Below are 11,358 nucleotides of genomic sequence, written 5' to 3' on the forward strand. Positions count from 1 at the left end.
TACTAACAAGACATACAATACAATGCATACCTTGATACTATACATATTCTACTAATTTGCTCTCCCTCACTTATATAAAAGCAAAATAGATTACTGACATCTTATAAAATAATTTATAATAGTTAATACTTTTCATTACAAATTCTTGCATTGGAAAAAATCTGTATTTTAACAGGATGTATAGCTAAAAATGTGTAATGTTCATGCATTTCTCAAATGCTATCAATTTCTCATTATTGCCAATTAATTGATTTTAATTTAATATTATTGAAATGGAATCAAATTTTGTGAAATTGAATTCGACTATTTTGCCGAACTACTAAGTTACAGGGACATAAACACACCAACACTAGTTGTCAAGTGGCGGTGGAGGACAAACACACACACACACACATGCACATACACACACACAGAGTTCAGAAAAAAAGAAAATAAGTACTGAGGTCAATTAGTTTGACAAAAATTCCTCAAGGCAGTGCTCCAGTATGGCTGTTGTTTAATAACTGAAACAAATAAAAGATTTCTGAAGGTGCTTATTTAATATTTGCAGCAGGTAATTATGAGTAAGTTGTGCAAGACTGATTTTATTTAACCAATTACATTTAACTGGGCCTTGCACTTCAGTTTATTTGCATTGAGGATTCTTAAAATGTGTTGGACTATCATTGACAAAACTTTAAAATAGTTTTCATATCAAAGAAGTGTTAACCTGAGAATATTTTCATTCATAAGATATATGTTTTTAAATTATCTAAATGAACATAATTTGTTTCTAATTTCATGCTCAGACAGCTAATTTACTCTTAATTCAGCATAATTAACATTAATAAAGAAGTAAATTTGTTTCACAATTGAAAGATTTCCAGTAATCTTTAATTTCAGTATCATTATTATAATTCCAAAATAAACTAACTAGATATTCAAACCTGATAGATTGAATTATATAAACAGATATACATAGACACAGACACATATATGTACCTTAGAAGCTATATTTTCTTTTCTATTTGTAATTTTGTAGCTTTTACTGATTTCTCTAAATTTCTAGTTTAAATGATTTAAAAAGATATTACCATTTCGAATCATAAATCTTGTTATCATTAAATTAAAATGTCTATGTTGCTAGTATTCACATTAAAAATACAGTTAAACTAGAGTAAAACAGTTCTGAGATAAAAATTGATAAATTCTGCTAAGTTGTGGAGATGTTATAAAACTTGTGCTTCAAATATCAATGCAATCAATCAGTTTAGCTGGATCAGAGAAAATTTTATTTTGCCTGGTACTGAGAAAGTATTATGTTGATGTAATCTGGATATGCAACTTCCTTAACAAATTGAACTTTAAATTCATAGTCTCCACAGCACTTGTTAACCAAGCAGAAGCATCTAGCACATAGAAAATACTTAAATGAATTTTTTTGATTGAATGTACTTAATTAGGCTTGACTAATCTAAAGTGTTGTGAAAATAGGAAATCATCAAATATAAACATTTAATTTTCTCCCACTACATTTTTAGTTCAACTCACCTTGAATTCTTGTTTTAGTTTTATTTACAATTCAATGAAAAAAGTATCAACACTGCAATATAGATGATCCTCCTTTCCTATCAAATTTGACTTCGTCCTATTTTGTTTTGTAAATCCCAATTGTACTTGGAAGGAGAGATTGGAATATTAGGCTGATATATGCAATATTTTCTATTTCTATGTCATTTTATGTTAATAAACATGTAGACCGTGCTTGAGGAGACCTACTGAGTCAAGTAAACCAAAATCAACATCAAAATCAAATCACATCACAATCAAATAGAAATTGTAGTTGTGACCGATACCAGTGCTGGTGGCACACAATAAGCACTATTCATGCATAGGCTGTTGCCAGAGCCACCTGACTGGGTCCCTGTGCTGGTGGCACATAAAAAGCACCATCCAAACATGGCCGAAGCTAGTGCTGCCTATCTGGCTCCCGTGCTGGTGGTATGGAAAAAGTACTCATTACACTTTCAGCATGGTTGGCATTAGGAAGGGCATCCAGCTGTAGAAACATTGCCAGATCAGATTGGAGCCTGGTGCACCCTCCTGGTTTACCAATCCCCAGTCAAACACTTTAAACCCATGCCAGCATGGAAAAACGGACATTAAACGATGATGATGATGATGATGATGATGTATAGTCTCTAAGAGTTACATCTGCTCGTACTTTGTTCTTGTATTTCAGTTAGCAAATCACAATTTTGTACCATGAGTGGAGGTGTGAAATATTTTTACCAAAACATTTTACATGAGATGTATATGTTATATGAGACAAACATTTTCTGGGTCTAATATGAATAGCACTAATAATTAATAATTTATACTGCACTGTTGTAAAAGTAGATATTAATTTCATAAATTTCAACACCTCATATATATATATATATATATATATATATATCACAGTAAGCACATGTGAAACAAGGTGAAATAAATAATACTTGAATACCAGAGGTAGAGTAATATGCTTTATTAATAAAGCTGCAAAGCTATCACAAAAACTGCTACCCATTGGACAGTTTTGGTCGAAACTCAACCAAAACTGTCTGATGCACGGGAACATGAAACTCTGAGTAACAGTTTTAGTGATGGCTTAGCAGCTTTATTAATAAAGCATGTATATACATACATACATACATATATATATATATATATATATATATATATATATATATATATATATATATATATACAGGATGAGGACAGATTTATGATTTAAAAACAATGCTATATAATAACAGAAAACACTGTATTTTTATAAAAATAATAAACATAAAGCTAAATAATCAATTTAATAATTTTATTCAATAAAACCACCATAAGCATCAATAACTTCCCCTACACAGGGTCAAAACCGTTTACAAGCTCAGATTAAGTGGTCCTTATCCATATCGGACGTGTCTTGAACTTCAGCAGCTTTCAAAAGATTTTGGTGCTATGGGAGTGTTCATTGACATTTTTCTCAACAATGCTTCATACATAGTATCCAATGAATTGAGACCTGGAGAATTAGGCAGCAAAATGTTGGGTGATGTGATCATACCAACTGTTGGCCATCCATTCTTGTGTCATTTGAGCCTTGTGTGATGGTGCAGAATCTTGTTGAAAGACATAAGGCCTTCCATTGCATACACTGTTGAATCATGGCTTAACAACTTAATCCAGAACCTCAATATATGCAGTGACATTCACCCTAAGGCCTTGTGGAAAAAAAGTGAGGTGGCATCACATGTCCTTCATTGCTAACAACACCCAAAACCATGAAACTTGCAGGAAATTTTGTTTGCATTACTCTTGGAACCTCAGAAGGGTCTGCACATAGCCATTTGTCATTTCTTCTGTTAGTTTTCTGGTCCTGGGCAAAGTTTTTCTCCAGCTGAGAAAAACCAAATCTCACTATCTTCTAATGGACTTTTAAGTTTGCTCAGAAGTCTTTTGGATCTGATTAAATGGTTTTCTTATGTTTTATGTGACATGAATTGACCTCTCCTCATCACATAAGATTTGTATCTGATGTCTTCGTGCATAACATTTCTAATTGTTTTTTATCTGACACACAATTTTTTTTACAACTGACCTCATTCATTTTCTTTAATTGTCTTCAATGTTTTGCTTACCTTCCTGAATAAATCTGGGTGTCCTGAAAGAATCAGTGCATTTGAAATGTTTTGTACATTTTGATACAGCTAATATGCTTCCACCTTCCTTCTCTAACTCACACCAAATCTTGTGTACAAAAGATTATGTAACTTTCAGAAAATTAGAAGTTTCTAAATCACCATGCTTAGCCTTCAAAGGCAATCACAACATGCCTTTACATTTCATTAGTAAGCATAGGGCCTGTCATTGTTTTTTTTTTTTTTATAATAGAAGTTCAATAAAAGCTAGTCAAATAAAATAATGACTAAAAATACACGTGTCCTCAAATACCGTCCACACCCTGTATGTGTATATGTATGTATGTTTGTATATATATATATATATATATATTATATATATATATATAAGTAGTTAATTAAAGCCTGGGTGTACACCTGGTAGTATGCTGGTTAAAGCACGTTCACTGTCTATGGCAACCTGATATCATTCACAATATTGATATAAATGCCACTGGATCTACCTCAAGAATTCCACAGTATTTGTCAAGTATATACAGTAGAATAATATTATAATAAATGACAAATAACAGAATACATTATATTTCAGATCAGCTTCGTAGAGGCTTGTAAAACAGCAAGTAAATCTGAAGTGTATTTTTATCTCTAAAATTAAATTATCCTGGTTTCAATCACAAAATATTGGTTTCCTAAATGTAAATTTATGCTATGCAAATCTAATAAATTCCAGTATCTAAGGGCATATATATATATATATATATATATATATATATATATATATATATATAAAACAAATGGAATTCATGGGTTTCTTTATTAATATATATATATATATACGCCCTTGGATATTGACATTTATCAAATTTGCAGAGCATAAATTTATATTTAGGGAACCAATATTTTGTGATTGAAACAGGGGTAATTTAATTTTCGAGATAAAATACGATTCAGATTTATTCACTGTTTTACAAGCCCCTGTAAAGCTGATGTGAAATAATATTTATTTTGTCATTTATAATTTATTATTGTATAATTCTCTTCCTGTTCCACTGTTGAAATAATTTCCCAAAGAAAAGATAAACAATTGCAACATTTCTTATTAACTGAGGTAATTAAATACCATTTAATATACACCTTTCATGCCTAAAATAGCAATTATTCTTTTATGTTTTAGTTAAAATATGGCAAAATAGGGAAACAAATATGAAGATTGTGAAATGTAACCAAATAAAGAAAATATAATTACCCATTTGACTTCTATACATTAATATCTGACTTTGAAAATTGTGTTAATTAATACTGCTTTTGTGGAAATTTCAATAACAGATAATTTAATTAATCAATTACAGACAGATTGAGTGAAAAATTATTGAAATATATATTAAAGCAAATCTATTTCTGAAATCCCTCAAAGAAATAAGGAAGTGATGAAAATGGCTTGATAAGCAGATTTGAAATGAAGAAGCTAGTGTGACTCTTTTACATATTATCAAAACTGATACCAAAAAATACAGCATATGCTGAATGACTAATAAACTTACAAACATTCAACCAATAAACTTCTCAATTCCTAAGTTTTAATCAATAAGATCATTAAGATCAGAATGAGAGTTACATATCTGGGTAAATTCATATATGTACAATGTGGATTTACATAGTTCATAATCATCATCGTCATCGTTTAACGTCCGCTTTCCATGCTAGCATGGGTTGGACGATTTCACTGAGGTCTGGCAAACCAGATGGCTGCACCAGACTCCAATCTTGATCTGGCAAGAGTTTCTACAGCTGGATGACCTTCCTAACGCCAACCACTCCGAGAGTGTAGTGAGTGCTTTTACGTGCCAGTCAGGCAGTACTGGCAATGGCCATGCTCAAATGCTATTTTTTTTATGTACCACCTGCACAAGAGCCAGTCCAGTGGCACTGGCAATGACCTCACTCAGTATTATGATAATAGTTGTGGTTTATTTGAATATGTAACATATAGTCACATATAAACATTACACTCTAAAGGAAACTGTATAATAACAAAAATATGTAGTAATGAATGATAGAAATCAAAGCTCAGTTGTTCAGTTAGGTATGGAAAAAGTGTGAGGTTATCATCAGAGTTTTCCATATGAAATACAATTAAAAAATATTTGAATAAAAGGACTTAAATCTATTTATTAAATCCTTTCTATCAGAGAAACAGTGTTAGATTACATATTGGCACCTCACTTATAACATACATTTCAGTCCTCCCATCATCTGCAACCATATTGTTAAGTGCATTCTGAACTGGTCAAATGTAGATGTATATAGACTTTGCAAGTGGGCCATGGGATGATATGTCAAAAGCTATGTGATTTCAGCAATGTTGGAAAACTAGGCGAGTTACAACGCTGTAAGGAATTGAAGTTCAGTTGTTACAGTGAACGGTGCATTTAAAAAAAGCTAACAATTCTCAATAGCATGCTTCAAGATTCTATGCCGGTGCCATTATTGTTTATAATAGCTCTCTTGGAGAATGTCATTTGTTGATTTAGTACCCCTCTCAGACTATATTAATAGTCTAAAATGTCAAAGGCAATCAAGAATCTTAATGAAGACAATTGCCCATCGAAAACCTCAATGCTATAATAGTAGGCATGTAGAAATTAACAAGAAATTGTGAAGCACCCTGAGGATTGATAATAATCAGTCACCCCTAGAATTTGTACCCGGCCTGGGAAGTATAATGTGTAATAATACATTGATACGTATTCTAATTCCTTGATTATTGGCAGGATAGATCTTGGAACATTTAAAACAACTGATCAGTCGTGTTTATAGTGCAAAAGTAGCTTTGGAATTCAAAGCAGTGTAATGCTCTGACATGAACAAGATTGCCCATACCCAAGAAAAGTGCCAATCTGTAGAAGATGAACTTCTGGGAATGCTTGAAAGCATTAAGACTCCATTGCCTAGACTAAAAGTAAAACATTAAATTAATGCAGTGATTTATGCTTCAAAGATAACTGAGAGACTGCTATTGAAATTTTGGCAATAAAAGCAATGCAAATCCTCGAATTGAGAAAGCAGACTGTTTGTTTGGCATAATACGCCAAACAAACAGTCTGGCATAATATGCCAAACAAACAGTCTGCTTTCTTTGTCTTGAGTTAAAAAGTAGATACTGCAACAACTAAAAGTTCTAGTGATACGACTTTTCGGTCTGCACTTGCATACATAACTGTATGGTTAAGAAGCTTTCTCTGCGACGATGTGGTTTCTAGTTTCTATCTCACTGTGTAGTACTGTGGGCAAGTGTCTTCTACTGTTGACAAATACATTATGTGTGGAATTGGGTACATAGAAGCTATGAGGAATTCTGTGTCAGTGGCAAATTGGCACCCAAGCCAGTGGAATATAAAAGCACTCTGGTGTCATGCAAATGGCACCTGTGCCGATGGCATGTAAAGGCACCCATTACACTCTTGGAGTGGTTGGCGTTAAGAAGGGCATCTGGCCATAGAAAACCATGCCAAAAGTGACTGGAGTGTGGTGCAGCCTTCGAGCGTGCAAGCCCAGTCAAACCGTCCAACCTATGCCAGCTTGGACAACAGATGTTAAATGATGATGATGATGATGGTAATGGTCATGGTCTTTTACTTGTTTCAGTCAATAGACTGCAGCCATGCAGGGGCACCGCTTTGAAAAATTTTTATTCAACAGAACGGTCCGAGTACATATTTTTTGTATAGACTGGTACCTTTTCTATCAGTCCTTTTGGTTGAACCACTAAGTTATGGGGACGTAAATACAACAACACCAGTAGTCAAGAAATAGTGGTGGTGGTGGTGGTGGGTGACAAATGCATACACAGACATACACACATACACACACACACAAACATATACGATGAGCTTCTTCCAGTTTCCATCTAACAAATTCACTGACAAGGCTTTGGTCTGCCAGAGGCTATAGTGGAAGACACTTGCTCAGAATGACATGCAGTGGGACTGAACCTTGAACCATGTGGTTGGGAAACAAACTGCTTACCACCAAGCCATGGTTATCATATATTTGTATATGTGTGCGTATATGTGTAAATCTTTTACAGCAATGCATGCAGTATTAGGGGAAAAAATTGCTTTTGGAATGAAGCTCACTATACATATTTATTCTGTACCGTGTTATGTAAACACTCCCTTTCCACTCTTGTCAGAAATGCAGTGAACCAGTGGGCACTTGTAATCAATGTCACCATTGTTCACAAGCTGTAATAAAATATAAAATATATATACATAAGTGTGAAGGCGCATGGCTCAGTGGTTAGAGCGTCGAGCTAGTGATCGTGAGGTTGTGGATTCGATTCCCGGACCAAGCTGCATGTTGTGTTCTTGAGCAAGACACTTTATTTCACATTTTTCCAGTTAACTCAGCTGTAGAAATGAGTTGTGACATCACTGGTGCCAAGCTGTATCAGCCTTTGCTTTTCCCTTGAATAACATCAGTGGTGTGGAGAGGGGAGGCTGGTATGCATGGGCGACTGCTGGTCTTCCATAAACAACCTTGCCTGGACTTGTACCTCAGAGGGTAACTTTCTAGTTGCAATCCCATGGTCATTCATGACTGAAAGGGGTCTCCCATATACATAAGTGTTCTGGATGGAGTCGAGGTTAGAGATTCAGACGTTTGGATATTTTCTGTATAAATTGTCAGAAGAACTAAAATCACAGCGAAAGGCATACATTGTCATCATCACTTAATGTTCACCTTCCATGCTAGCATGGGTCAGACAGTTTGACAGGAGCTGGCAAGGCAGGAGCCTGCACCAGACTTCTGTGTCTGTTTGTTATCAAACTTTCACCTCCATCAAATACTGAAGACGGAATGAATGCTTCAGCAGTACTGGATGGTGGTGCTCCAGCAGTATCAGTCTGATCATTGTATCAGTGAGAATATTTGGGTCCTTATCATCAAATGCCTTTCTAAAATTGTATACTGTTACTCTGATCACCTCACTGTCAACTCCTCAGCTTACTGAGTTGTCTCCTTTGTGACCTTGCATGCCTTTATCTTAATTTAGCTTGTTTTAGATATCGTATGCTATCTCTCTCTCTCTCTCTCATTCTTTCAGTGATATAAATGGTGGGTATTCGGGAATACAGCATTCCCTTATTTTCCAGCTCACAGAGAGGTGGTACCTTATAGTGTCAACTTGCTCTTTCCCAAAGTCAGCCTGTTGGGCCTTTGTGTACCTTAGTCCCTACTATCATTTCTATCACTGTTCTTCCTTACTTTTTTCATAAATAAATTTCTCTCACTTCTGTACACTTTCTAGTTATCATAAACATCTTACCCTCTTATTTATTTTTATCTCCAATTTACTTCGTCTTCTTTTGACTGCATACTTATTGTTCAGGTAGCATTTCAAATTTTTAATCAACTCATAATTTGATGAACATATTAGAAAAAACATGCTCAGATCTTCTTGAGTCACAGCAAATACAACCAATCTAAGCTGTTGTTTTAACTAATGTTTCTTTTATATCTTTAAATATACACACAAGTCCTATTAATATATATTTGTACACATATACTCCACTTGCTTCATGGATTGTTTGCTATTTATCTGGGATCAAAGTGACTATACAGTGCAATATGAGGTGGCATAGGTCTTGTGCCTCACTTCTCTCACCCTAAACACACCAAACCTGCTATACCATTCTCCTAATTCCTCCATCTTTGTTGAATTTGTAGCAACAATCCAGTGCAATAAAATGTGACATTTCTTCCTTAGGTGAGGAGTACCCTTGATAAGTAGTGAATCCTGTACTCAACTGGGGCCAGACCATAAACTGTGCCACTATTCTCCTACTCTTTCTATGCACACTTATTGACCTGACTCTACTTTCCTTCACCTGCCACTCATCCATTTTTTCATTGAAACCCTCACCCACAACTTCCACATCCTACTCTTTGACCCAATCACTCAATCTTTTTCATATCATCTCTCCTTGCCTTTAAGAAAGATAAGAATGTTCACAACCTCTTAGAAGCTCTCAGCCCTTAGCCATACAACACCAAGCACATCTAATTACATTTGCTGCAGTGCAATACCTGGCTCTATATCATTAGCGTCAGAATTATCACCAGCCCCAAGTTACATTATATAACTTCATATGAAATGCTTCCACAACACATCTACCAAGATCATCTACAGCATCAATTGATAATTGTGTGGTACTCTTTACATTAATGAAACAGGCTGTCACTTTGCAGTTGGCTTTCACAAGCACATTCATTGTATTCTGCTATGTATTCCAGGCCAGTCACTTCAATTCAATGGGCCAATTCCTTAACCATTTATCAGTGTCCAGCTTTTCTACACACTATGGATTCATATACTAAAAGAAAAAGAAACTAAAAAACAAAAAGAGAAAAAAAAGTGCCACATTCAGCCTAAGGAACACAACACTGATTGGTTTAATTTGGTCTAATTAAGCATTTCTCATTTCACTTCTTCCCTTTTCTTAGTATAATGGCTACTACGTTATCCTTTAGCTTGACTTTCTAATTTTCTCTCCCCTTCATTCTTACAAAGTTTCTCTTCATCTTTCCCTTGCACTTTACTTTGTCTCTCTTTTCCTTACCTTTTCTTTCCTTCTGCTTCTCTTATCATATTTCTCTCTCCTGCGACTTCCAGCTTTCTTTTCTTTTTGTTTTTACTCTATCTCAATCCTGAAGAAAGGCTTTGTCCGAAACATTAAAAAAAAAAACTCTACTCCCAACAATATATTAACTTTTACTAATAAGCACGACACTTGATGATGCACATCACTAGTCTCCTTGGTTCTGTGCTACATAAATAAATGTGTGCATGTGCATCTGCACACATGCGCATGTGTAAATGAAAGACACAGAGAGACAGACCGAAAGATAAAGACAGAAGTAGAATGACAAACAGAGAGAGTTGGGGTTCGAATGTCATTTAAATTTGAACAAAAGAGTAATTTAAAACTTACCAAGTTGAAAAAATACCGGTATTTTGAGTCAATCTGAAAATAATATAAAATTAATTATTTCTGGACAATACAGTCTTACAGGCAAGTTATGCCTTCCTCTAATAAATAGTATAAAATTACATTTCAGTTTCTCAGAATATTACTTTCCTTTTGGAGGGAGATGGGGGAGAAGAATACTGAACAACCAGTTTGTTCATAGAATTTTTATAAAGCACAGAATATTCCCTTTCATTAGTGCTTTACTGCTGGACATAATTATAGCTTCTTTGTAGTCTAGCTTCAGGTTAATCTTGATTCAGCAAATCTGTGTCCTTAATTTCTTTTTTTTCTTCCTTTATTTACTTATTCATCTCTCTATTTTTCTCATTTCATCTTAAGTATGTATATGTGTGTCTTGTGTGTGCATGTGTGTGTGTGTGGTGTGTGTGTGTGTGCTTGTGTGTGTTTGTGTGTGTGGGGGGGGATTCTTATGTATTATACTGTTTGTATCTGTGTCCTTTTTCTTTCTCATTTTATCTTTAGCTGCCATGTTGCATAGTGTATCAGTAGTTATTGTTCCATTTATGGTGGTTATTGCATAGTGTGGTGGTGTTATTGGTCCATTCATGTTGAGGCTCAGTCTATCAACTACTGTGTGTGTGGCTTCTGTTATCTGTCTAAGTGTTATATCTATTCTATGTGTTGATAATACCTTAACATCTATGTTATTA

Source organism: Octopus sinensis, linkage group LG9 (genome assembly GCF_006345805.1).
Source record: "Octopus sinensis linkage group LG9, ASM634580v1, whole genome shotgun sequence".
Lineage (NCBI taxonomy): Eukaryota > Metazoa > Mollusca > Cephalopoda > Octopoda > Octopodidae > Octopus > Octopus sinensis.